This window comes from Typopeltis vanoorti, chromosome 22 (assembly GCF_054136105.1).
Source record: "Typopeltis vanoorti isolate ZY-2024b chromosome 22, IOZ_Tvanoo_1.0, whole genome shotgun sequence".
In the NCBI taxonomy this organism is placed as follows: Eukaryota; Metazoa; Arthropoda; class Arachnida; order Uropygi; family Thelyphonidae; genus Typopeltis; species Typopeltis vanoorti.
The window spans coordinates 22,797,962-22,810,072 of record NC_143570.1 but is presented as its reverse complement, the minus strand read 5'-3'; the positions used below and the strand labels follow the sequence as shown (position 1 = coordinate 22,810,072).

Genomic DNA, 12,111 nt, shown 5'->3' with positions numbered 1-12,111 from the left:
GGCATTTACATCTTTCTGTGGATCGTCTGATCTATAAAAGCAACCAACAATATATTTTATCTGATTGGCTTCTATCTCACACCAGACAGACTAAAGTGAACAATCTCCCCCAAGACCTAAAATTCTCTTTAACTTCTAATTTTGCAGGCTGTAATTCTTCAGCTACCATCAGAAATGCCCAACCTTGTATCCTATATCCTCTATCCTCCTTGAAAATACAATACCCTTTGCATTCTATCCCCGTAACTATATCATTTTCTGTCAACCATGTCTCAGCTAGACTTGGCCTATAATTTTTGGCCAAGTCTAGCTGACCAATGTCAGATACTTCCGGCATTTGTGTACATGCATTTCAACATCTTGTATCCACAATACCCCTGTATAATGTTATTACCAATCCATTCGAATCAGAAACCTATGAAATTGCACTCAGCATTGCATGATCATTTCTGTACACACTGCTCATTTATCACAGGTGGTGGCCTGTGATAAGAAGTAAACTGACTCAAATATTATTGAAATAAAAATAAAACCAAGTGAAAAAGGTTTTCTACAACTATCTCTAATCCAGAGTATTTTAATAATAAGTCACACCTTTCTACTGTTTGTATATTGGAATACATGATTTCTACATTACTTCGACCTTGGTAACTCTTCTGGGTCTTGCTCCCACTGATGGCATTTAATAATGTTCATCTTTTGGATTGCCTCCTGGAAAGTACAGCAGTGGCACTTTTTGCCTGTGCTTGTAGAGTAGCCATGATGAATTTCGTACTATGGAAAGATGAGTTAGTGATCCATGATCTTTTAGGGTCACTCAATGAGATTTAGAGTGATCTTGTTGATCACTCAGAGTTTTTGGAGATGCACCACTAAACTTTATCAGTACCTCAATAAATGTTGAAACTGGTCTGGGTAGTTGCCCTTCCCAAAATGTATAGCATCATACATACCCAATAGGGTGTGTGCTTTGCATTATGGAATATAATGCACCCCCCCCCATACAAATGCTATTACAGTTGTAGTTATTCAGTATTATTCTTTTTGTGTCATACTGTACTTAGATAAAGGATAAAACAAGAATATAATTTCTTGTACTTTTTAATTTAATGTTCTCTTAGTAAGAAAGCTAACTTATATGTAAAAATAGCTAAACAAAATTATGAGAAGACTTTAGAAAGGCTATAGATGATAAATTTATTATGATAACAAAATGTTTTGAAAATATCTTGGAAATGTATGAGAGAAAAAAGGAATCAATGATTGATAAAGATGACATAAAAACTGAGTATAAAGATAATAAATTTAGTTGAAAGTCCTGAGTATAGAGATATTCTGGATATCTGGAGTAACTACTTTGAAAGATTATTAACAAGATAATTATGGACAGAAAAATAATAGAAAATATTCAAGAGAAATGAAATCAGTACTAAATACTGATTTAGGCAGGAAAGTCATCAGAAACACTCAATGCAGCAAGGCAAATGGAGGTTTAAATGCTTTACAATGGTTCTACTGCAGGACTCAAAAAGTCAAATTTCAAATGACTGGAGTAGAAATCTCAGAGTAACATCTATAAAATGGAAAATAAAACTGAATGTGAGAGTTACAGAACAATTTTCCTACTGAGTTTTCTAAGTAGGATTTATGCAAGCATACCTGAGAAGAGGCTAGGAAAAATTTAGAAAGAGAAACTTTGGAAAGAACAAGATGAGTTTGGGCCAAACAGAAGTTGTGAAGTATGAGATTTTTGCTCTAAGACAAATAAAGGGGTCATTGCAGAAATGTAACAAGGATCTGTATATTTAAGTTCTGCAGATTAACAAAACCACATTACAAAGTGTGATGAAAAAAACTTTTCACACTGCTATAAATATGTCATCTAAATGGTATAATCAAAAGTTAGAATTGAAGAAATAGAAGATGGAATGTATAGGAAAGTGATTTAATGTAAAATCAGATGAATGAGAAGTAAATTAACTCCATTTATTCATCATTTATCGATATGACATTATACACCCTCTGTCCAAAATGAAACTGAACTTCTCAAAAATAGAAGAAACTAGTGGCGCCACCTATTGTATCTTTTTGTTGTCAAAAGCAGCAACCTTTATTAGTGTTGTGTCAACTGTTTATGACATTTGTTTCATTAGAAGCCGAGTTATAGTGCCAAGAGTGACAGTGTGTTTTGACGAATGGTCGGAAAATGAGTTTCAAACAGAGAGCTGCAATTGACTTTTGAGTTAAACTTGGTAAAAATTTTACTGAAACACATCAAATGTTTCAAAAAGCATACGGCAATGAATGCATACGGCAATGAATGCTTAAACTGCTCAAGCTTATGAGCAGTTTAAGCGATTTCAAAGTGGTCGTGAGAAGCTTGAGGACGACAAAAAGCTGGGCCATCCAAAAACTGCATGATTTCATCAAAGAAAACCCAAAATCGTCTGTGAGATTGATTGAAAATGAATTGAGGATTCCAAAATCAACTGTGCACAAAATTTTGACCAAGAGTTTAGGCCTTCGTAAACTGTATTCGTGATTTATTCCCCACAAGTTGATCGATGACCAAAACCTCATTAAAACCACTCAGAAGGACTCAAACTTTCTTGAAACAGTGATGAAACACGGTGTTTTGAGTATGAGCCTGAAACAAAGCACCAGAGTGCTGAGTAGAGACCACCAGAAGAGGGCCATCCCAATAAAAAGTCGCTTGGAGAAGTTAAAAGTAAAGACAATGCTGATTTGTTTCTATGATTCCAAGGGCATTATCCACAAAGAATTCGTTCCTGAGTTTTATCTCGAAGGTTCGAAGCGATTGATAGTGAGAATTCATCATGTATGGCACGAATATCGTGATGCAGGCAGCTGGTCACTTTTGCACGATAATGCACCATTTCATTGTTCGAACTTGTGAGACAGTTTTTGAGCAAAAACCAAGTTTGTGTTGGATCACTAGCTGTATTCACTTGATTTAGCACCCTGTGACTTCTTTTTCTTCCCCTGACTTCATTTGCCGATGAAAGGAAAGCGATACGACACCATTGAAAATGTTCAAGTGGCAGTAAACCATGACCCTCAACAGTATCCCAAAAACCAATATAAAAAACTCATTTAACAAATTAATTGACTGTGCCAAATGAGGTATCAAAGCTGAGGGAGAGTATATTGATTGAAATAAATTATTTGAATAATTATAATTGGCCTGTGTTTTATTTTCTATCAAAAGTTCAGTTTCTTTTTGGACAGAGGCTGTAAAACAAAGTGCAATTATCAAAATTGGAGATATTAAACTCAGCTCTTTGTTTACTTTATGCAGATAATGTTATTAATATAATATAATGTCAAATACCTCCAGGGAGTTCAAAGACTCATCGAGGGAGGGCACCTGCGCTACAATTCCGTCTCTACCATTCAATCACCAACTAACTGCAACTAAGCCATCTACCGCCGACCACCACTAATATTCCCACAGACCATCACAAATATCTATGCCCATGGCTGGAGAGCAGATATGCTATCCACTCAGCCAACTAGGCTGGCAGAAAATGTCCTGCCAAAACCCGGGATCGAACAAGGGAACTTTAGATCTTCAGTCTAATGCTTTCCCAACTGAGCTATTTCGGCTTATATTCCTAAATACATCCACTATCCAGTACAAGTCTTACTCTTTAACAAAATTCAGTAACTATTGTAACCAAGTTCATGTGAATAGCAATAAATGAAATAAAAACTATGAAAAATGGGTCACTTAAGGGCAGGTTCTTCACACAGCCTTTAAGGAATGGGGAGAACTGACTGGGGGTCTGACCTAATGTCCAATCCTTGCCTTCATTATGTGGTGTGTCCTGTTAGAAGGTATCCACTGAATACTGAACAAACAATGATGGGCTGGTGATTTGGAACTTAGCCAAACAAAATTGGGTTAAACCAGAAATAAATATGATAGTACAACATGATGAAATTTCATGCTGAATGGGGCATCGCCCAGTTAAAGCTAAGGGCTCTGCTATCTTTGTCAGGTGAACCAGAACAAACAGCAAAAAGCGAGCTACTGAAACAAACTCCAACTTAAATCTAGAAAAACAAGAAGAAATACAATGTCAGAGGAGTTGAAAACAGGAACTATCAACATAAGGAGTAGCAATGAAAAGGAAATTGAACTTGCAGAAGAACTGAAAATGTAGCATGAGGGAATAATTGGTGCTTCTAAGACAAATAGGACTAAAACAGGTGAGATCCTACTACAGAAGTACAGGATGTTATGTTCAGACAATAATGGCAAATGTATGGAAGGAGTAGCAATAGCATTCAATACTAAACATGAAGATGAAATTCTTGAATGGAATGAAGTTCAATGTATAGAGTTATGTGGGCAAATTTCAAAATGGGGAAATGAAACAAATCTGTGTCTATCGTGCCACAGAAGATTCTTCTAAGGAAGAAGTAGGGGAAGTTTTAGTTTTCCAGTCATTAGGGAGTTCTGGAGCAGGCAGTTGATGTAAATAAAATGGAACAGCTGGTCCTTGTTGAAGATCTAAGTAGCAGAGTAAGACATGAATCCTACCAGGAATATTCCATACACATGGCAATAATGTGCTTATGGGTCCTTCGACCTCTCGTGTATTGGATCAATATATATAAAAATAAATAAATAAATAAAATAATAAAAAATAATATATATATATAATATTTAATGTTAAATATAATATTTAATATTAATATTAAATACAAATAGAAGCTATAATATATATATATATATATATATATATAAATTAGTTTGAATGACTATATACCAAGAATGAAAAAGAATAAGGTTTAGTACATTTTAATGTTAATATACTACTAGTTTCGTTGAATAAATCAACTCTTCAGGTATCACAGGCAAAGAATTATATAAAATAACAGAGACATGATAAAATTACATCAACAGATCTAGTATAAAAGACAACAGTACATTTTAAAACAGGAATGCATACTGAAGTTCCAATTGAAGTTGACTACATGTGTGAGCTGTCACAAGTGCGCCAAGACTAGACAGTGGCAATGTATGCGTCAGAAAGATTGTAGCTAAGGCTGTTGTTAATATGGGATGAATCGAGGGATATTTCTCTAGATTCGATAATCTTTCTTTCAAGTTCATCATAACACACATGGATATTAGAAGTTTGCAGCCAGTCTACGAGGTGTTGGCAGCCTTCATTCGAGTTAATAGAGAAGAGAACGTGGCTAGAGAGAGAGCGCTGGCCCTAGTCCTATTGTAGGATATGTCTCTTTGGTGTTCTTCCATACATAAAAGGATGGATTTAGCTGTCTGGTAGTAATATGGTTTTCCACATTCACACAAAATCTTGTAGACTCCTGGATACTGAATAGGGAAATGTTTCACTTTAGGTTTACTTAGTATGGAGCGAAGTTTTGGAAACATAGTGAGGCAAGTTCTAATGTTGAATTTCTTAAGAATTTTTACCAGTTTTGGGGAGAGAGAGCTCCTACTAAGTAGACCTAAAGTGAAACATCTCCCTATTCGGTATCCAGGAGTCTACAAGATTTTGTGTGAATTTGGCAAACCATATTATGGCCAGGCAGCTAAATCCATCCTTTTACGTATGGAAGAACACCAAAGAGACACATACTACAATAGGACCAGGTCCAGTGCTCTCTCTCTCTCTCTCTCTAGCCACGTTCTCTTCTCTATTAACTCAGATCAAGGCCGCCAACACCTCGTAGACTGGCTGCAAACTTCTAATATCCATGTGTGTTACGATGAACTCGAAAGAAAGATTATTGAATCTAGAGAAATATTCCTCGATTCATCCAATATTAACAACAGCTTTAGCTACAATCTTTCTGATGCACACGTTGCCACTGTCCAGTATTGGCGCACTCGTGACAGCTCACGCATGTAGTCACCTTCAATTGGAACTTCAGTATGCATTCCTGTTTTAAAATGTACTATTGTCTTTTATACTAGATCTGTTGATGTAATTTTATCATGTCTCTGTTATTTTATATAATTCTTTGCTTATGATACCTGAAGAAGTTGATTTAATCAACGAAACTAGTAGTATCTTAACATTAAACCTTATTCTTTTTCATTCTCAGTATATAGTCATTCAAACTAATTTTTTATAACATTATCTACTGAGTAAATATGAATGATAATATATATATATATATATATATATATATATATATATATATATATATATTGTTGAAATTAGGATTTACTCGGGATGTATACATTTATAAAAATAAATTTAACTGACTAGAACCCGAGAAAGGGTTCTAGTCAGTTAAATTTAAAGTTAAATTTCCAGTCATGTCCTTTTCTCGGCAAACTCTAACCTTGAAGAACAGCCACATCAAGTTGATTGGGAACGCACTACTAATTTATATATTTGCAAGGATGAATTCGAAAGAAGAATCATCGAATCAAAAGAAATAGTTCTGGACCCTTCACATTTAAACAATAATCTTAGCTACAATTTACCCGATTCCCATAGCGCAGTAATCCAGTACTGGCGCTCAAAAATTAGCTGTCGCACACATTCTACTCATGCCAACGGTAGCACGCGGTCACCTATTCAAATATGACTGTTATTATTCTGCTTTTTATTAAGCTGTAAAGTTCATTTTTTACCGTGTTATTTTATGTCTTATGTTTTTATTTCTCACCTGAAGAAGTCGGATCACCGATGAAACTAGTTGTGATGTATTAAAGGTTTTTGTTATACTTTCTCGGGTTCTAGTCAGTTAAATTTATTTTTATAAATATATATATATATATATATATATATATATATATATATTATCATATATGTATGGTAAGAACCTGTTTGATTTTTGTTCAGTGTACTGATTAGTCATTACGAGGGAGGTCTGAAAAGTTCTAGGCCTAACAATGAAAAAACAAATTTAGAATTTCAAAATTATTTTTATTTTTCAACATAATCTCCTTTAAGGCTAATACATTTATTCCAGCGATGTTCCAGTGACATTATCCCGTCGCTGGTTCTCAGTATGATCTGCAAAATATCCCTCCATAACTGCAATCACTTCTTGATTCGAAGAAAAACACTGACCAACTAGGAAGAGTTTTAGTTTTGGGAAGAGATAGAAGTCAGAGGGAGCCAAATCTGGAGAATAGGATGGATGTTTCAACAATTCATAGTGAAGATCCCTTAATTTTCCCATTGTCAAAACATCTTTCTGGGCAGGTGCATTGTCCTGATGAAAGATGATTATTTTCCTTCTGCAAACCAGATCTTTTTTTGCAATTTTTTCCGTCTAGTCTGGTTAAAAGATTGTAGTATTCCCCAGTTATTGTTTTACCCCTTTCAAACTAATTAATAAACAAAATGCCTTTAGCATTCCAAAACACCGATGCCATGACCTTTCCTGCTGATGGAACCGACTTTGTGTTCTTTGGCACTGAACAACTGGCTTCTGTCCACTGTTTTGACTGCTATTTGAATTCTGGCATGTAATGGTGAATCCAAGTCTCATCCATAGTAATTAATCGACGCAAAAATCAGTTTTATTCTTGTTAAAACGCTCCAAGCACTGTTCAGAGATTTTGCACCCATTTGCGCAAAGCTTTTGCAACTCTTCACACAAAATATATCCCTACACATTCTCTTGAAATGCCTATAGTCTCAGAAGTTTCATGCACTTAGTCTCACCGCTCATTCAATACCATATCGTGCACTCGATCAATGATTTCTGGTGTTGTTACACTTTTTGGACGTCCTTCACGTGGATCATCTTCAAGGCTGGTACGGCACATTTAAACTTGGCAGCCCATTTCTTAATTGTCAAAAATAAACGAGAAGAGTGATCATAAACTTTATAAACTTCGAATGAATTTCTTTTGCTGTTAAATCTTCTTTTACAAATCATTTTATAACCTCATGATACTCAATTTTATTACCATTTCAAGGGATACAGAGAATACTTTTGCTTCAGACAGCTGTATAAAACAAACTACTTGATAGAATGACTTGCAATTTCAAATGGATGCTTATGATAGATGTACCACTTAAAAAAAAAATCTTGCTGATAGTGTTGCCATCTATGGTCTAGGTCAAGAACTTTTCAGCCCACCCGCGTACTAATGCTACATTCCGAAATAAATATGCACACAAGTTCATGTAGAGAGAGAGAGAAGAAATGAGAAAAGCCTCATTGATAAATATGTGTGCACAAGTTCTTGTGGAGAGAAGAAATAAGAAAAGCCTCACTGATTAAGTTATTGTTGATAGTGATATCTTCATGCTGGTTCAGGAAACAAGAGTATGCTAATGATCAGAAATTGTAAATGATCATCACTTAGTTTTAAGTAAAATAAATGTCACATAGAAAATAAAAATATGTAAGAAAGTTTTAAAAGTAATTACAGTTGAGCAGCTTTTACAAGTAAATTGTAGACTCAACTACACAACATTATTGAAGAAAAAAACAAAACAGTTTGAAAACAAGAATCAAGCCTTGGAGAATCACTTTCAAACTCTGAAGAAAACATTGAATGATTCATCTATGTAGACATGTGGCAAGGTTGTGAGGAGACTCACTGGCAATCTATGAAGAAATCACTGACTGATTTATCTAGGGTGGCATATGGTAAGGTTGTCTGCAAGGATAGAAAAATAAAAACTGCATGATTGATACAAAAAGTTAAAGATATGGTCATGGAAAAGAAGAAAGCACCACAAATTTCTAGCAAATAAGTCTTCAGCTGCCCTAAAAGAATATAGAGGAAGATGTAAGAGTGCTACACAAAAGTCATGGGAAGACTTTGGCAAGAATATAGAAGATGAATAGCAGGAAGGCAAAATGTTCTGGAGGCTATTAAAAAAACTTAGAAATGGAGGAAAGAGTACTGGAACAGGAACTAAAGATGATAAATGTGACATGAACTGAGGATTAGGATATTCTAGATGTCAGGAATAATTACTCTGAAAGACTATTAAAACAAAACAAACAGTGACAGAACAGTAGTAGAAAATATTGAAGAGGAATGCCAACAGGAGTACATACCAAAACTTGTGGTAGAAAAGCTATCAAAATCCTGAAATGTGGAAAGGTAGCTGAAGTAGTGATATTCAATCAGAAATGCTGAATTATGGAGGCATAAAAGTTTTGTAATGACTACACTGCATAATTCAGAGGGCCCAATCAGAAGGCGAATTCCAGATGGTTAGATTAAAGCTCTCATAGTTCCTAACACTGAATGTTAGGATTTTGTGATTTATGTGAGAATTACAGAAGAATTTCTTTACTAAGTGTTTGTGGTAAGATTTATGCAAGAAATGCTCGTGATGAGGCTAAGAAAAACTGGAAGAGAAACTTTGAGAGGAACAAGCTGGGTTCAGTATAAATAGAGATTTTCAAGATAACATTTTCACTTTATCACAAATAGTTGAGAAATCATGAGAATATAATAAGGATTAATTAATAGCAGAACAGGTAATTTAATTAAGGATTACTATAAATCATTTTGTATTGACTAATTAATATGTAGTTCAGCAAAAACTATTTTACATCATGGAAATATTTTGCTATTATTTTGGATTAAGTGAAATTTTTGCTTCTATACTTGAAGCATAAAATTATACCCTTGAAAAATTATAAAATAAAAATTAAATGCTCATAGAAACAATACAAAATGCAGATGAACTGTCTGGATGGTTCTGGACAGTTCAGGAAAACATAATGGAAAAGAAATGCATTAAGAATTGGCAGTTGGAACATTCTTTCCTGAAATCAAAACAAGAATTAATTAAAAACGGAAAAACAAAATATAAAAACAGTTTGCATATCAGAAACACACAAAAGAAAAAGATAAAGGAATGTATAAATTAAATAACTATTACACTTTTTTTTCAAGAGTAGAGAAACATGAGAGAGCTGAAGCAGATGTAGGAATAATAATGCATACGGCTTTTGAACATGATATAAAATAACGAGAATGTGTGTTTGAAAGAATACTGTAAATAAAAATAAAATTCTCAGTATAATAATTATATAATAATTATATAATATATAATAATTATATAATATATAATAATTATATAATAATTATTATATAACTCTCAATATAATAATTATATTTTGAGAACAGGAATCAAACCTTGGAGATTCAGTGGCAAACTCTGAAGAAAACATTGATTGATTCTGCCAGAGAGGCATGTGGTGAGGTTGTGTGCAAGGATAAAAAAATCAGAACTCCCTGGTGGACACAGAAAGTTAAAGAGTGAAGGAAAAGAAGAAAGCATATCAAAAGTTCCTGGCAAATAAGTCAGCTTTTACTCTTACAGAATACAGAGACAAATGTAAGAAAGCTAAACAGTGTGTAAAAACTAGCTAAACAAAAGTCATGGGAGGACTTTGGCAAGAATATAGAAAATAAATATCAAGAAGGTGGCAAAATATTATGGAGGTTGTTGAAGAAGCTTAGGAATGGAGGAAAGAGTGCTGTAAAAGGAATTAGAGATGATAAAGGTGACATGAAAACGGGAGAAAAAGATATCCTTGAAGTATGGAGTAATTACTTTGAAAAACTGCTAAATGAAACAAGCAGTGATGACAGCACAGTGGTAAAAAACACTGACAAGGCATGCAGTCAGGAATACATATCCATACTAGAAGTAGAAAAAGCCATCAAAGGCTTGAAATGTGGAAAGGCAGCAGGAGTAGATGATATTCGACCAGAAATGCTGAAGTATGGTGGTATAAGAGTCTTACAGTGGCTGCACTGCATAGTTCAGAAAGCCTGGTCAGAGGGACGAATTCCCGATGATTGGAGTAGAGCTCTCATAGTACCCATATATAAAAAAGGGAAATAAAACTGAATGTGAGAATTACAGAGGTATTTCCCTACTGAGTGTTCCTGGCAAGATCTATGCAAGTATACTTGAGAAACGGTTGAGAAGAATTGTGGAAGAAAAGCTTGGTGAAGAACAAGCTGGATTCAGGCCAAATAGAGGCTGTCAGGATCAGATCTTCACTTTACGACAAATAGTCGAGAAAGCATGGGAATATAACAAAGATCTGTATTTAAGTTTTGTCGATTTGGAAAAGGCATATGACAAGGTGCCAAGAGAGAAGCTATGCAATACGCTGCAGTTATATGGTGTCGATGGGGCATTATATCAAGCAATACTTAGTCTTTCTTTGAGTTGTAAGTCAGCAGTTAGAATTGAAGGAAGTACAGGAAGATGGTTTAATGTTAAATCTGGTGTGAGACAAGGATGTACATTATCCCCTCTGTTATTCATTATCTATATGGATCACATTATGAAGGAATGTGGTATTAAACCTGATATCAAAATTGGAGATGTTAATGTCAGCTCTTTGCTTTATGCGGATGATGTTATACTTCTAAATAAATCTGCTACAAGTCTGCAAGATTCTCTGACTAAATTGAATAGCTGTTGTAATAGATATGGTATGAAGGTCAGCAATAAAAAGACAAAGACAATGAAAATAGGCAGAATCATTGAAAATGTCAACTGTGTTATGAATGGAGAACCTGTGGAACAAGTAAAACATTTCAGCTACTTAGGCACGATTTTTACTGAAGATGGTAAATTAAATATAGAAATAGACAACAGAATCAGCAAATCTGGTATGGTGGGAAGTCAATTGAATAAATTCATATGGAATAAGAAAGAAATTAGTCGGAACACTAAATTAGCTGTATACAAGACAGTGTTCAAACCAGTTTTAACTTATGGATCTGAGAGCTGGGTCAGAAGTAAAACACTTGACCAAAGACTAGAGACCGCAGATATGAGAGTCCCGAGAAAAATTAGAGGCGTGAACAGATGGCATCAATAGCAATACCATATTAAAAATGAGGATATTAGGAAAGAACTTGACATTGTCAGCATCCCGGAATGTGTTAGCAGAGCTAATCTCAGGTGGTATGGTCACTTAAATAGAATGGGAGAGGAATGATTAGCAAAACAAGTGTTCTCTGCCAGGTTGGCAGGAAAACGACCCAGAGGAAGACCAAGATATAGGTGGATTGATACGGTACAAAGTGCCTTAGATGATAGAAATATAAGATCTGATAATGTTGGAGTCTTGACAAGTAACAGACTGATT

The 12,111-nt window shown here is 34.6% G+C and overlaps 1 protein-coding gene and 1 non-coding gene across 3 annotated transcripts in view; both read right to left on the bottom strand.

Annotated features, from left to right (window-relative positions):
* Positions 1 to 12,111, bottom strand: part of LOC150094209 (leucine-rich repeat serine/threonine-protein kinase 1-like) — an 803,235-nt gene that overhangs the window by 186,878 nt on the left and 604,246 nt on the right. The gene's annotated exons all lie outside the window — the stretch shown is intronic.
* On the bottom strand, positions 3,555 to 3,627 carry TRNAF-GAA (transfer RNA phenylalanine (anticodon GAA)). The gene has a single exon. It is a non-coding gene; the product is annotated as a tRNA-Phe (tRNA).